Source organism: Haliotis cracherodii, unplaced genomic scaffold, assembly GCF_022045235.1.
Source record: "Haliotis cracherodii isolate W230 unplaced genomic scaffold, xgHalCrac1.p SCAF_9, whole genome shotgun sequence".
NCBI classification, from domain to species: domain Eukaryota; kingdom Metazoa; phylum Mollusca; class Gastropoda; order Lepetellida; family Haliotidae; genus Haliotis; species Haliotis cracherodii.
In genome coordinates, this window is record NW_027266343.1 from 23,686,018 (window position 1) to 23,704,093 (window position 18,076).

The following is an 18,076-nucleotide window of genomic DNA, read 5'->3' on the forward strand; positions in this document are numbered from 1 at the left end:
AATACATCAGGAATTCGAACTTTTTCACACGCATGACTTTTACGCCATTAGAGCTATTCTCAAAAGTATTAATCTCAGAATCAAAATATTTGATGTGTGGGTGCATTCTTACATGGTCAACCATCATCAAAAAAAGTGGCGCAATTCCATCAAAAATCATGACTTGAGGCCGAACTATAAATACATCAGCGATTTGACCTTTTTCACATGCATGACTTTTACGCCATTATAGCTATTCTCAAAAGTATTAGTCTCAGAATCAAACTATTTGGTGTGTGGATGCATTCTAACATGGTCAATCCTCATGAAAAAATTTGGCGCAATTCCATCAAAAATCATGACTTGAGGCCGAACTATAAATACATCAGGAATTCGACCTTTTTCACACGCATGACTTTTACGCCATTAGAGCTATTCTCAAAAGTATTAATCTCAGAATCAAAATATTTGATGTGTGGGTGCATTCTTACATGGTCAACCATCATGAAAAAAAGTGGCGCAATTCCATCAAAAATCATGACTTGAGGCCGAACTATAAATACATCAGCGATTTGATATTTTTCACATGCATGACTTTTACGCCATGAGAACTATTTTCAAAAGTATTAATCTCAGAATCAAAATATTTGGTGTGTGGATGCATTCTTACATGGTCAACCCTCATGAAAAAAATTGGCGCAATTCCATCAAAAATCATGACTTGAGGCCGAACTATAAATACATCAGGAATTCGACCTTTTTCACATGCATGACTTTTACGCCATGAGAACTATTTTCAAAAGTATTAATCTCAGAATCAAAATATTTGGTGTGTGGATGCATTCTTACATGGTCAACCCTCATAAAAAAAATTGGCGCAATTCCATCAAAAATCATGACTTGAGGCCGAACTATAAATACATCAGCAATTCGAACTTTTTCACACGCATGACTTTTACGCTATGAGAACTATTTTCAAAAGTATTAATCTCAGAATCAAAATATTTGGTGTGTGGATGCATTCTTACATGGTCAACCCTCATGAAAAAAATTGGCGCAATTCCATCAAAAATCATGACTTGAGGCCGAACTATAAATACATCAGGAATTCGAACTTTTTCACACGCATGACTTTTACGCCATTAGAGCTATTCTCAAAAGTATTAATCTCAGAATCAAAATATTTGATGTGTGGGTGCATTCTTACATGGTCAACCATCATCAAAAAAAGTGGCGCAATTCCATCAAAAATCATGACTTGAGGCCGAACTATAAATACATCAGCGATTTGACCTTTTTCACATGCATGACTTTTACGCCATTATAGCTATTCTCAAAAGTATTAATCTCAGAATCAAACTATTTGGTGTGTGGATGCATTCTAACATGGTCAACCCTCATGAAAAAATTTGGCGCAATTTCATCAAAAATCATGACTTGAGGCCGAACTATAAATACATCAGGAATTCGACCTTTTTCACACGCATGACTTTTACGCCATTAGAGCTATTCTCAAAAGTATTAATCTCAGAATCAAAATATTTGATGTGTGGGTGCATTCTTACATGGTCAACCATCATGAAAAAAAGTGGCGCAATTCCATCAAAAATCATGACTTGAGGCCGAACTATAAATACATCAGCGATTTGATATTTTTCACATGCATGACTTTTACGCCATGAGAACTATTTTCAAAAGTATTAATCTCAGAATCAAAATATTTGGTGTGTGGATGCATTCTTACATGGTCAACCCTCATGAAAAAAATTGGCGCAATTCCATCAATAATCATGACTTGAGGCCGAACTATAAATACATCAGCAATTCGAACTTTTTCACATGCATGACTTTTACGCCATGAGAACTATTTTCAAAAGTATTAATCTCAGAATCAAAATATTTGGTGTGTGGATGCATTCTTACATGGTCAACCCTCATGAAAAAAATTGGCGCAATTCCATCAAAAATCATGACTTGAGGCCGAACTATAAATACATCAGCGATTCGACCTTTTTCACATGCATGACTTTTACGCCATGAGAACTATTTTCAAAAGTATTAATCTCAGAATCAAACTATTTGTTGTGTGGGTGCATTCTTACATGGTCAACCCTCATGAAAAAATTTGGCGCAATTCCATCAAAAATCATGACTTGAGGCCGAACTATAAATACATCAGCAATTCGAACTTTTTCACATGCATGACTTTTACGCCATTAGAGCTATTCTCAAAAGTATTAATCTCAGAATCAAAATATTTGGTGTGTCGGTGCATTCTTACATGGTCAACCCTCATGAAAAAAAGTGGCGCAATTCCATCAAAAAATCATGACTTGAGGCCGAACTATAAATACATCAGCGATTCGACCTTTTTCACATGCATGACTTTTACGCCATTAGAGCTATTCTCAAAAGTATTAATCTCAGAATCAAAATATTTGATGTGTGGGTGCATTCTTACATGGTCAACCATCATGAAAAAAATTGGCGCAATTCCATCAAAAATCATGACTTGAGGCCGAACTATAAATACATCAGCGATTTGACCTTTTTCACATGCATGACTTTTACGCCATGAGAACTATTTTCAAAAGTATTAATCTCAGAATCAAAATATTTGGTGTGTGGATGCATTCTTACATGGTTGACCCTCATGAAAAAAATTGGCGCAATTCCATCAAAAATCATGACTTGAGGCCGAACTATAAATACATCAGCAATTCGACCTTTTTCACATGCATGACTTTTACGCCATTAGAGCTATTCTCAAAAGTATTAATCTCAGAATCAAACTATTTGGTGTGTGGGTGCATTCTTACATGGTCAACCCTCATGAAAAAATTTGGCGCAATTCCATCAAAAATCATGACTTGAGGCCGAACTATAAATACATCAGCGATTCGACCTTTTTCACATGCATGACTTTTACGCCATTAGAGCTATTCTCAAAAGTATTAATCTCAGAATCAAACTATTTAGTGTGTGGATGCATTCTTACATGGTCAACCCTCATGAAAAAATTAAACGCAATTCCATCAAAAATCATGACTTGAGGCCGAACTATAAATACATCAGCAATTCGAACTTTTTCACATGCATGACTTTTACGCCATTAGAGCTATTCTCAAAAGTATTAATCTCAGAATCAAAATATTTGGTGTGTGGATGCATTCTTACATGGTCAACCCTCATGAAAAAATGTTGTGCAATTCCATCAAAAATCATGACTTGAGGCCGAACTATAAATACATCAGCGATTCGACCTTTTTCACATGCATGACTTTTACACCATTAGAGCTATTCTCAAAAGTATTAATCTCAGAATCAAAATATTTGATGTGTGGGTGCATTCTTACATGGTCAACCCTCATGAAAAAAATTGGCGCAATTCCATCAAAAATCATGACTTGAGGCCGAACTATAAATACATCAGCGATTCGACCTTTTTCACATGCATGACTTTTACGCCATGAGAACTATTTTCAAAAGTATTAATCTCAGAATCAAAATATTTGGTGTGTGGATGCATTCTTACATGGTCAACCCTCATGAAAAAAATTGGCGCAATTCCATCAAAAACCATGACTTGAGGCCGAACTATAAATACATCAGCGATTCGACCTTTTTCACATGCATGACTTTTACGCCATGAGAACTATTTTCAAAAGTATTAATCTCAGAAGCAAAATATTTGGTGTGTGGATGCATTCCTACATGGTCGACCCTCATGAAAAAATTTGGCGCAATTCCATCAAAAATCATGACTTGAGGCCGAACTATAAATACATCAGCGATTCGACCTTTTTCACATGCATGACTTTTACGCCATTAGAGCTATTCTCAAAAGTATTAATCTCAGAATCAAACTATTTGGTGTGTGGATGCATTCTTACATGGTCAACCCTCATGAAAAAATTAGTCGCAATTCCATCAAAAATCATGACTTGAGGCCGAACTATAAATACATCAGCAATTCGACCTTTTTCACATGCATGACTTTTACGCCATTAGAGCTATTTTCAAAAGTATTAATCTCAGAATCAAACTATTTGGTGTGTGGATGCATTCTTACATGGTCAACCCTCATGAAAAAATTTGGCGCAATTCCATCAAAAATCATGACTTGAGGCCGAACTATAAATACATCAGGAATTCGACCTTTTTCACATGCATGACTTTTACGCCATTATAGCTATTCTCAAAAGTATTAATCTCAGAATCAAAATATTTGGTGTGTGGATGCATTCTTACATGGTCAACCCTCATGAAAAAATGTTGCGCAATTCCATCAAAAATCATGACTTGAGGCCGAACTATAAATACATCAGCGATTCGACCTTTTTCACATGCATGACTTTTACACCATTAGAGCTATTCTCAAAAGTATTAATCTCAGAATCAAAATATTTGATGTGTGGGTGCATTCTTACATGGTCAACCATCATGAAAAAAATTGGCGCAATTCCATCAAAAATCATGACTTGAGGCCGAACTATAAATACATCAGCGATTTGACCTTTTTCACATGCATAACTTTTACGCCATGAGAACTATTTTCAAAAGTATTAATCTCAGAATCAAAATATTTGGTGTGTGGATGCATTCTTACATGGTCAACCCTCATGAAAAAAATTGGCGCAATTCCATCAAAAACCATGACTTGAGGCCGAACTATAAATACATCAGGAATTCGACCTTTTTCACATGCATGACTTTTACGCCATGAGAACTATTTTCAAAAGTATTAATCTCAGAATCAAAATATTTGGTGTGTGGATGCATTCCTACATGGTCAACCCTCATGAAAAAATTTGGCGCAATTCCATCAAAAATCATGACTTGAGGCCGAACTATAAATACATCAGCGATTCGACCTTTTTCACATGCATGACTTTTACGCCATTAGAGCTATTCTCAAAAGTATTAATCTCAGAATCAAAATATTTGGTGTGTGGATGCATTCTTACATGGTCAACCCTCATGAAAAAATGTTGCGCAATTCCATCAAAAATCATGACTTGAGGCCGAACTATAAATACATCAGCGATTCGACCTTTTTCACATGCATGACTTTTACACCATTAGAGCTATTCTCAAAAGTATTAATCTCAGATTCAAAATATTTGATGTGTGGGTGCATTCTTACATGGTCAACCCTCATGAAAAAATTTGGCGTAATTCCATCAAAAATCATGACTTGAGGCCGAACTATAAATACATCAGCGATTTGACCTTTTTCACATGCATGACTTTTACGCCATGAGAACTATTTTCAAAAGTATTAGTCTCAGAATCAAAATATTTGGTGTGTGGATGCATTCCTACATGGTCGACCCTCATGAAAAAATTTGGCGCAATTCCATCAAACATCATGACTTGAGGCCGAACTATAAATACATCAGCGATTCGACCTTTTTCACATGCATGACTTTTACGCCATTAGAGCTATTCTCAAAAGTATTAATCTCAGAATAAAAATATTTGGTGTGTGGATGCATTCTTACATGGTCAACCCTCATGAAAAAATTAGTCGCAATTCCATCAAAAATCATGACTTGAGGCCGAACTATAAATACATCAGGAATTCGACCTTTTTCACATGCATGACTTTTACGCCATTAGAGCTATTTTCAAAAGTATTAATCTCAGAATCAAACTATTTGGTGTGTGGATGCATTCTTACATGGTCAACCATCATGAAAAAATTTGGCGCAATTCCATCAAAAATCATGACTTGAGGCCGAACTATAAATACATCAGCGATTCGACCTTTTTCACACGCATGACTTTTACGCCATTAGAGCTATTCTCAAAAGTATTAATCTCAGAATCAAACTATTTAGTGTGCGGATGCATTCTTACATGGTCAACCCTCATGAAAAAATTAGTCGCAATTCCATCAAAAATCATAACTTGAGGCCGAACTATAAATACATCAGGAATTCGACCTTTTTCACATGCATGACTTTTACGCCATTAGAGCTATTCTCAAAAGTATTAATCTCAGAATCAAAATATTTGGTGTGTGGATGCATTCTTACATGGTCAACCCTCATGAAAAAATTTTGCGCAATTCCATCAAAAATCATGACTTGAGGCCGAACTATAAATACATCAGCGATTCGACCTTTTTCACATGCATGACTTTTACGCCATGAGAACTATTTTCAAAAGTATTAATCTCAGAATCAAAATATTTGGTGTGTGGATGCATTCTTACATGGTCAACCATCATGAAAAAAATTGGCGCAATTCCATCAAAAACCATGACTTGAGGCCGAACTATAAATACATCAGGAATTCGACCTTTTTCACATGCATGACTTTTACGCTATGAGAACTATTTTCAAAAGTATTAATCTCAGAATCAAAATATTTGGTGTGTGGATGCATTCCTACATGGTCGACCCTCATGAAAAAATGTTGCGCAATTCCATCAAAAATCATGACTTGAGGCCGAACTATAAATACATCAGCGATTCGACCTTTTTCACATGCATGACTTTTACGCCATTAGAGCTATTCTCAAAAGTATTAATCTCAGAATCAAACTATTTGGTGTGTGGATGCATTCTTACATGGTCGACCCTCATGAAAAAATTGGCGCAATTCCTTCAAAAATCATGACTTGAGGCCGAACTATAAATACATCAGGAATTCGAACTTTTTCACATGCATGACTTTTACGCCATTAGAGCTATTCTCAAAAGTATTAATCTCAGAATCAAAATATTTGATGTGTGGGTGCATTCTTACATGGTCAACCCTCATGAAAAAAATTGGCGCAATTCCATCAAAAATCATGACTTGAGGCCGAACTATAAATACATCAGCGATTTGATATTTTTCACATGCATGACTTTTACGCCATGAGAACTATTCTCAAAAGTATTAATCTCAGAATCAAAATATTTGGTGTGTGGATGCATTCTTACATGGTCAACCCTCATGAAAAAAATTGGCGCAATTCCATCAAAAATCATGACTTGAGGCCGAACTATAAATACATCAGGAATTCGAACTTTTTCACATGCATGACTTTTACGCTATGAGAACTATTTTCAAAAGTATTAATCTCAGAATCAAAATATTTGGTGTGTGGATGCATTCTTACATGGTCAACCCTCATGAAAAAAATTTGGCGCAATTCCATCAAAAATCATGACTTGAGGCCGAACTATAAATACATCAGCGATTCGACCTTTTTCACATGCATGACTTTTACGCCATTAGAGCTATTCTCAAAAGTATTAATCTCAGAATCAAACTATTTGGTGTGTGGATGCATTCTTACATGGTCAACCCTCATGAAAAAATTTGGCGCAATTCCATCAAAAATCATGACTTGAGGCCGAACTATAAATACATCAGGAATTCGAACTTTTTCACACGCATGACTTTTACGCCATTAGAGCTATTCTCAAAAGTATTAATCTCAGAATCAAAATATTTGATGTGTGGGTGCATTCTTACATGGTCAACCATCATCACAAAAAGTGGCGCAATTCCATCAAAAATCATGACTTAAGGCCGAACTATAAATACATCAGCGATTTGACCTTTTTCACATGCATGACTTTTACGCCATTATAGCTATTCTCAAAAGTATTAATCTCAGAATCAAAATATTTGGTGTGTGGATGCATTCTAACATGGTCAACCCTCATGAAAAAATTTGGCGCAATTCCATCAAAAATCATGACTTGAGGCCGAACTATAAATACATCAGCGATTTGATATTTTTCACATGCATGACTTTTACGCCATGAGAACTATTTTCAAAAGTATTAATCTCAGAATCAAAATATTTGGTGTGTGGATGCATTCTTACATGGTCAACCCTCATGAAAAAAATTGGCGCAATTCCATCAAAAATCATGACTTGAGGCCGAACTATAAATACATCAGCAATTCGACCTTTTTCACATGCATGACTTTTACGCCATGAGAACTATTTTCAAAAGTACTAATCTCAGAATCAAAATATTTGGTGTGTGGATGCATTCTTACATGGTCAACCCTCATGAAAAAAATTGGCGCAATTCCATCAAAAATCATGACTTGAGGCCGAACTATAAATACATCAGCGATTCGACCTTTTTCACATGCATGACTTTTACGCCATGAGAACTATTTTCAAAAGTATTAATCTCAGAATCAAAATATTTGGTGTGTGGATGCATTCTTACATGGTTGACCCTCATGAAAAAAATTGGCGCAATTCCATCAAAAATCATGACTTGAGGCCGAACTATAAATACATCAGCAATTCGAACTTTTTCACATGCATGACTTTTACGCTATGAGAACTATTTTCAAAAGTATTAATCTCAGAATCAAAATATTTGGTGTGTGGATGCATTCTTACATGGTCAACCCTCATGAAAAAAATTGGCGCAATTCCATCAAAAATCATGACTTGAGGCCGAACTATAAATACATCAGCGATTCGACCTTTTTCACATGCATGACTTTTACGCCATTAGAGCTATTCTCAAAAGTATTAATCTCAGAATCAAACTATTTGGTGTGTGGATGCATTCTTACATGGTCAACCCTCATGAAAAAATTTGGCGCAATTCCATCAAAAATCATGACTTGAGGCCGAACTATAAATACATCAGGAATTCGAACTTTTTCACACGCATGACTTTTACGCCATTAGAGCTATTCTCAAAAGTATTAATCTCAGAATCAAAATATTTGATGTGTGGGTGCATTCTTACATGGTCAACCATCATGAAAAAAAGTGGCGCAATTCCATCAAAAATCATGACTTGAGGCCGAACTATAAATACATCAGCGATTTGACCTATTTCACATGCATGACTTTTACGCCATTATAGCTATTCTCAAAAGTATTAATCTCAGAATCAAAATATTTGGTGTGTGGATGCATTCTAACATGGTCAACCCTCATGAAAAAATTTGGCGCAATTCCATCAAAAATCATGACTTGAGGCCGAACTATAAATACATCAGGAATTCGACCTTTTTCACACGCATGACTTTTACGCCATTAGAGCTATTCTCAAAAGTATTAATCTCAGAATCAAAATATTTGGTGTGTGGGTGCATTCTTACATGGTCAACCATCATCAAAAAAAGTGGCGCAATTCCATCAAAAATCATGACTTGAGGCCGAAATATAAATACATCAGCAATTCGACCTTTTTCACATGCATGACTTTTACGCCATGAGAACTATTTTCAAAAGTACTAATCTCAGAATCAAAATATTTGGTGTGTGGATGCATTCTTACATGGTCAACCCTCATGAAAAAAATTGGCGCAATTCCATCAAAAATCATGACTTGAGGCCGAACTATAAATACATCAGCGATTCGACCTTTTTCACATGCATGACTTTTACGCCATGAGAACTATTTTCAAAAGTATTAATCTCAGAATCAAAATATTTGGTGTGTGGATGCATTCTTACATGGTCAACCCTCATGAAAAAAATTGGCGCAATTCCATCAAAAATCATGACTTGAGGCCGAACTATAAATACATCAGCAATTCGAACTTTTTCACATGCATGACTTTTACGCTATGAGAACTATTTTCAAAAGTATTAATCTCAGAATCAAAATATTTGGTGTGTGGATGCATTCTTACATGGTCAACCCTCATGAAAAAAATTGGCGCAATTCCATCAAAAATCATGACTTGAGGCCGAACTATAAATACATCAGCGATTTGACCTTTTTCACATGCATGACTTTTACGCCATTAGAGCTATTCTCAAAAGTATTAATCTCAGAATCAAACTATTTGGTGTGTGGATGCATTCTTACATGGTCAACCCTCATGAAAAAATTTGGCGCAATTCCATCAAAAATCATGACTTGAGGCCGAACTATAAATACATCAGGAATTCGAACTTTTTCACACGCATGACTTTTACGCCATTAGAGCTATTCTCAAAAGTATTAATCTCAGAATCAAAATATTTGATGTGTGGGTGCATTCTTACATGGTCAACCATCATGAAAAAAAGTGGCGCAATTCCATCAAAAATCATGACTTGAGGCCGAACTATAAATACATCAGTGATTTGACCTATTTCACATGCATGACTTTTACGCCATTATAGCTATTCTCAAAAGTATTAATCTCAGAATCAAAATATTTGGTGTGTGGATGCATTCTAACATGGTCAACCCTCATGAAAAAATTTGGCGCAATTCCATCAAAAATCATGACTTGAGGCCGAACTATAAATACATCAGGAATTCGACCTTTTTCACACGCATGACTTTTACGCCATTAGAGCTATTCTCAAAAGTATTAATCTCAGAATCAAAATATTTGGTGTGTGGGTGCATTCTTACATGGTCAACCATCATCAAAAAAATTGGCGCAATTCCATCAAAAAATCATGACTTGAGGCCGAACTATAAATACATCAGCGATTTGATATTTTTCACATGCATGACTTTTACGCCATGAGAACTATTTTCAAAAGTATTAATCTCAGAATCAAAATATTTGGTGTGTGGATGCATTCTTACATGGTCAACCCTCATGAAAAAAATTGGCGCAATTCCATCAAAAAATCATGACTTGAGGCCGAACTATAAATACATCAGCAATTCGACCTTTTTCACATGCATGACTTTTACGCCATGAGAACTATTTTCAAAAGTATTAATCTCAGAATCAAAATATTTGGTGTGTGGATGCATTCTTACATGGTCAACCCTCATAAAAAAAATTGGCGCAATTCCATCAAAAATCATGACTTGAGGCCGAACTATAAATACATCATCGATTCGACCTTTTTCACATGCATGACTTTTACGCCATGAGAACTATTTTCAAAAGTATTAATCTCAGAATCAAAATATTTGGTGTGTGGATGCATTCTTACATGGTTGACCCTCATGAAAAAAATTGGCGCAATTCCATCAAAAATCATGACTTGAGGCCGAACTATAAATACATCAGCGATTCGACCTTTTTCACATGCATGCCTTTTACGCCATTAGAGCTATTCTCAAAAGTATTAATCTCAGAATCAAACTATTTGGTGTGTGGATGCATTCTTACATGGTCAACCCTCATGAAAAAATTTGGCGCAATTCCATCAAAAATCATGACTTGAGGCCGAACTATAAATACATCAGGAATTCGAACTTTTTCACACGCATGACTTTTACGCCATTAGAGCTATTCTCAAAAGTATTAATCTCAGAATCAAAATATTTGATGTGTGGGTGCATTCTTACATGGTCAACCATCATAAAAAAAAGTGGCGCAATTCCATCAAAAATCATGACTTGAGGCCGAACTATAAATACATCAGCGATTTGACCTATTTCACATGCATGACTTTTACGCCATTATAGCTATTCTCAAAAGTATTAATCTCAGAATCAAAATATTTGGTGTGTGGATGCATTCTAACATGGTCAACCCTCATGAAAAAATTTGGCGCAATTCCATCAAAAATCATGACTTGAGGCCGAACTATAAATACATCAGGAATTCGACCTTTTTCACACGCATGACTTTTACGCCATTAGAGCTATTCTCAAAAGTATTAATCTCAGAATCAAAATATTTGATGTGTGGGTGCATTCTTACATGGTCAACCATCATCAAAAAAAGTGGCGCAATTCCATCAAAAATCATGACTTGAGGCCGAACTATAAATACATCAGCAATTCGACCTTTTTCACATGCATGACTTTTACGCCATGAGAACTATTTTCAAAAGTATTAATCTCAGAATCAAAATATTTGGTGTGTGGATGCATTCTTACATGGTCGACCCTCATGAAAAAAATTGGCGCAATTCCATCAAAAATCATGACTTGAGGCCGAACTATAAATACATCAGCGATTCGACCTTTTTCACATGCATGACTTTTACGCCATGAGAACTATTTTCAAAAGTATTAATCTCAGAATCAAAATATTTGGTGTGTGGATGCATTCTTACATGGTTGACCCTCATGAAAAAAATTGGCGCAATTCCATCAAAAATCATGACTTGAGGCCGAACTATAAATACATCAGCGATTCGACCTTTTTCACATGCATGCCTTTTACGCCATTAGAGCTATTCTCAAAAGTATTAATCTCAGAATCAAACTATTTGGTGTGTGGATGCATTCTTACATGGTCAACCCTCATGAAAAAATTTGGCGCAATTCCATCAAAAATCATGACTTGAGGCCGAACTATAAATACATCAGGAATTCGAACTTTTTCACACGCATGACTTTTACGCCATTAGAGCTATTCTCAAAAGTATTAATCTCAGAATCAAAATATTTGATGTGTGGGTGCATTCTTACATGGTCAACCATCATAAAAAAAAGTGGCGCAATTCCATCAAAAATCATGACTTGAGGCCGAACTATAAATACATCAGCGATTTGACCTATTTCACATGCATGACTTTTACGCCATTATAGCTATTCTCAAAAGTATTAATCTCAGAATCAAAATATTTGGTGTGTGGATGCATTCTAACATGGTCAACCCTCATGAAAAAATTTGGCGCAATTCCATCAAAAATCATGACTTGAGGCCGAACTATAAATACATCAGGAATTCGACCTTTTTCACACGCATGACTTTTACGCCATTAGAGCTATTCTCAAAAGTATTAATCTCAGAATCAAAATATTTGATGTGTGGGTGCATTCTTACATGGTCAACCATCATCAAAAAAAGTGGCGCAATTCCATCAAAAATCATGACTTGAGGCCGAACTATAAATACATCAGCAATTCGACCTTTTTCACATGCATGACTTTTACGCCATGAGAACTATTTTCAAAAGTATTAATCTCAGAATCAAAATATTTGGTGTGTGGATGCATTCTTACATGGTCGACCCTCATGAAAAAAATTGGCGCAATTCCATCAAAAATCATGACTTGAGGCCGAACTATAAATACATCAGCGATTCGACCTTTTTCACATGCATGACTTTTACGCCATGAGAACTATTCTAAAAAGTATTAATCTCAGAATCAAAATATTTGGTGTGTGGGTGCATTCTTACATGGTCAACCCTCATGAAAAAAAGTGGCGCAATTCCATCAAAAATCATGACTTGAGGCCGAACTATAAATACATCAGCAATTCGACCTTTTTCACATGCATGACTTTTACGCCATTAGAGCTATTCTCAAAAGTATTAATCTCATAATCAAACTATTTAGTGTGTGGATGCATTCTTACATGGTCAACCCTCATGAAAAAATTAGTCGCAATTCCATCAAAAATCATGACTTGAGGCCGAACTATAAATACATCAGCAATTCGACCTTTTTCACATGCATGACTTTTACGCCATTAGAGCTATTCTCAAAAGTATTAATCTCAGAATAAAAATATTTGGTGTGTGGGTGCATTCTTACATGGTCAACCATCATGAAAAAAATTGGCGCAATTCCATCAAAAATCATGACATGAGGCCGAACTATAAATACATCAGCGATTTGACCTTTTTCACATGCATGACTTTTACGCCATGAGAACTATTTTCAAAAGTATTAATCTCAGAATCAAAATATTTGGTGTGTGGATGCATTCTTACATGGTCAACCCTCATGAAAACAATTGGCGCAATTCCATCAAAAATCATGACTTGAGGCCGAACTATAAATACATCAGCAATTCGACCTTTTTCACATGCATGACTTTTACGCCATGAGAACTATTTTCAAAAGTATTAATCTCAGAATCAAAATATTTGGTGTGTGGATGCATTCTTACATGGTCAACCCTCATGAAAAAAATTGGCGCAATTCCATCAAAAATCATGACTTGAGGCCGAACTATAAATACATCAGCGATTCGACCTTTTTCACATGCATGACTTTTACGCCATGAGAACTATTTTCAAAAGTATTAATCTCAGAATCAAAATATTTGATGTGTGGGTGCATTCTTACATGGTCAACCATCATAAAAAAAAGTGGCGCAATTCCATCAAAAATCATGACTTGAGGCCGAACTATAAATACATCAGCGATTTGACCTTTTTCACATGCATGACTTTTACGCCATGAGAACTATTTTCAAAAGTATTAATCTCAGAATCAAAATATTTGGTGTGTGGATGCATTCTTACATGGTCAACCCTCATGAAAAAAATTGGCGCAATTCCATCAAAAATCATGACTTGAGGCCGAACTATAAATACATCAGCGATTTGACCCTTTTCACATGCATGACTTTTACGCCATGAGAACTATTTTCAAAAGTATTAATCTCAGAATCAAAATATTTGGTGTGTGGATGCATTCCTACATGGTCAACCCTCATGAAAAAAATTGGCGCAATTCCATCAAAAATCATGACTTGAGGCCGAACTATAAATACATCAGCGATTCGACCTTTATCACATGCATGACTTTTACGCCATTAGAGCTATTCTCAAAAGTATTAATCTCAGAATCAAAATATTTGGTGTGTGGATGCATTCTTACATGGTCGACCCTCATGAAAAAATTTGGGGCAATTCCATCAAAAATCATGACTTGAGGCCGAACTATAAATACATCAGGAATTCGACCTTTTTCACATGCATGACTTTTACGCCATTAGAGCTATTTTCAAAAGTATTAATCTCAGAATCAAACTATTTTGTGTGTGGATGCATTCTTACATGGTCAACCCTCATAAAAAAATTTGGCGCAATTCCATCAAAAATCATGACTTGAGGCCGAACTATAAATACATCAGGAATTCGAACTTTTTCACATGCATGACTTTTACGCCATTAGAGCTATTCTCAAAAGTATTAATCTCAGAATCAAAATATTTGATGTGTGGATGCATTCTTACATGGTCAACCAGCATGAAAAAAAGTGGCGCAATTCCATCAAAAATCATGACTTGAGGCCGAACTATAAATACATCAGCGATTTGATATTTTTCACATGCATGACTTTTACGCCATGAGAACTATTTTCAAAAGTATTAATCTCAGAATCAAAATATTTGGTGTGTGGATGCATTCTGACATGGTCGACCCTCATGAAAAAAAGTGGCGCAATTCCATCAAAAATCATGACTTGAGGCCGAACTATAAATACATCAGGAATTCGACCTTTTTCACATGCATGACTTTTACGCCATTAGAGCTATTTTCAAAAGTATTAATCTCAGAATCAAAATATTTGGTGTGTGGATGCATTCCTACATGGTCGACCCTCATGAAAAAATTTGGCGCAATTCCATCAAAAATCATGACTTGAGGCCGAACTATAAATACATCAGCGATTCGAACTTTTTCACATGCATGACTTTTACGCCATTAGAGCTATTCTCAAAAGTATTAATCTCAGAATCAAACTATTTGGTGTGTGGATGCATTCTTACATGGTCGACCCTCATGAAAAAATTTGGCGCAATTCCATCAAAAATCATGACTTGAGGCCGAACTATAAATACATCAGGAATTCGACCTTTTTCACATGCATGACTTTTACGCCATTAGAGCTATTCTCAAAAGTATTAATCTCAGAATCAAACTATTTGGTGTGTGGATGCATTCTTACATGGTCGACCCTCATGAAAAAATTTGGCGCAATTCCATCAAAAATCATGACTTGAGGCCAAACTATAAATACATCAGCGATTTGATATTTTTCACATGCATGACTTTTACGCCATGAGAACTATTTTCAAAAGTATTAATCTCAGAATCAAAATATTTGGTGTGTGGATGCATTCTTACATGGTCAACCCTCATGAAAAAAATTGGCGCAATTCCATCAAAAATCATGACTTGAGGCCGAACTATAAATACATCAGCAATTCGAACTTTTTCACATGCATGACTTTTACGCTATGAGAACTATTTTCAAAAGTATTAATCTCAGAATCAAAATATTTGGTGTGTGGATGCATTCTTACATGGTCAACCCTCATGAAAAAAATTGGCGCAATTCCATCAAAAATCATGACTTGAGGCCGAACTATAAATACATCAGCAATTCGACCTTTTTCACATGCATGACTTTTACGCCATTAGAGCTATTCTCAAAAGTATTAATCTCAGAATCAAACTATTTGGTGTGTGGATGCATTCTTACATGGTCGACCCTCATGAAAAAATTTGGCGCAATTCCATCAAAAATCATGACTTGAGGCCGAACTATAAATACATCAGGAATTCGACCTTTTTCACATGCATGACTTTTACGCCATTAGAGCTATTCTCAAAAGTATTAATCTCAGAATCAAACTATTTGGTGTGTGGATGCATTCTTACATGGTCGACCCTCATGAAAAAATTTGGCGCAATTCCATCAAAAATCATGACTTGAGGCCAAACTATAAATACATCAGCGATTTGATATTTTTCACATGCATGACTTTTACGCCATGAGAACTATTTTCAAAAGTATTAATCTCAGAATCAAAATATTTGGTGTGTGGATGCATTCTTACATGGTCAACCCTCATGAAAAAAATTGGCGCAATTCCATCAAAAATCATGACTTGAGGCCGAACTATAAATACATCAGCAATTCGAACTTTTTCACATGCATGACTTTTACGCTATGAGAACTATTTTCAAAAGTATTAATCTCAGAATCAAAATATTTGGTGTGTGGATGCATTCTTACATGGTCAACCCTCATGAAAAAAATTGGCGCAATTCCATCAAAAATCATGACTTGAGGCCGAACTATAAATACATCAGCAATTCGACCTTTTTCACATGCATGACTTTTACGCCATGAGAACTATTTTCAAAAGTATTAATCTCAGAATAAAAATATTTGGTGTGTGGATGCATTCTTACATGGTCGACCCTCATGAAAAAAATTGGCGCAATTCCATCAAAAATCATGACTTGAGGCCGAACTATAAATACATCAGCGATTCGACCTTTTTCACATGCATGACTTTTACGCCATGAGAACTATTCTCAAAAGTATTAATCTCAGAATCAAAATATTTGGTGTGTGGGTGCATTCTTACATGGTCAACCCTCATGAAAAAAAGTGGCGCAATTCCATCAAAAATCATGACTTGAGGCCGAACTATAAATACATCAGCAATTCGACCTTTTTCACATGCATGACTTTTACGCCATTAGAGCTATTCTCAAAAGTATTAATCTCATAATCAAACTATTTAGTGTGTGGATGCATTCTTACATGGTCAACCCTCATGAAAAAATTAGTCGCAATTCCATCAAAAATCATGACTTGAGGCCGAACTATAAAAACATCAGCAATTCGACCTTTTTCACATGCATGACTTTTACGCCATTAGAGCTATTCTCAAAAGTATTAATCTCAGAATAAAAATATTTGGTGTGTGGGTGCATTCTTACATGGTCAACCATCATGAAAAAAATTGGCGCAATTCCATCAAAAATCATGACATGAGGCCGAACTATAAATACATCAGCGATTTGACCTTTTTCACATGCATGACTTTTACGCCATGAGAACTATTTTCAAAAGTATTAATCTCAGAATCAAAATATTTGGTGTGTGGATGCATTCTTACATGGTCAACCCTCATGAAAACAATTGGCGCAATTCCATCAAAAATCATGACTTGAGGCCGAACTATAAATACATCAGCAATTCGACCTTTTTCACATGCATGACTTTTACGCCATGAGAACTATTTTCAAAAGTATTAATCTCAGAATCAAAATATTTGGTGTGTGGATGCATTCTTACATGGTCAACCCTCATGAAAAAAATTGGCGCAATTCCATCAAAAATCATGACTTGAGGCCGAACTATAAATACATCAGCGATTCGACCTTTTTCACATGCATGACTTTTACGCCATGAGAACTATTTTCAAAAGTATTAATCTCAGAATCAAAATATTTGATGTGTGGGTGCATTCTTACATGGTCAACCATCATAAAAAAAAGTGGCGCAATTCCATCAAAAATCATGACTTGAGGCCGAACTATAAATACATCAGCGATTTGACCTTTTTCACATGCATGACTTTTACGCTATGAGAACTATTTTCAAAAGTATTAATCTCAGAATCAAACTATTTGGTGTGTGGATGCATTCTTACATGGTCAACCCTCATGAAAAAAATTGGCGCAATTCCATCAAAAATCATGACTTGAGGCCGA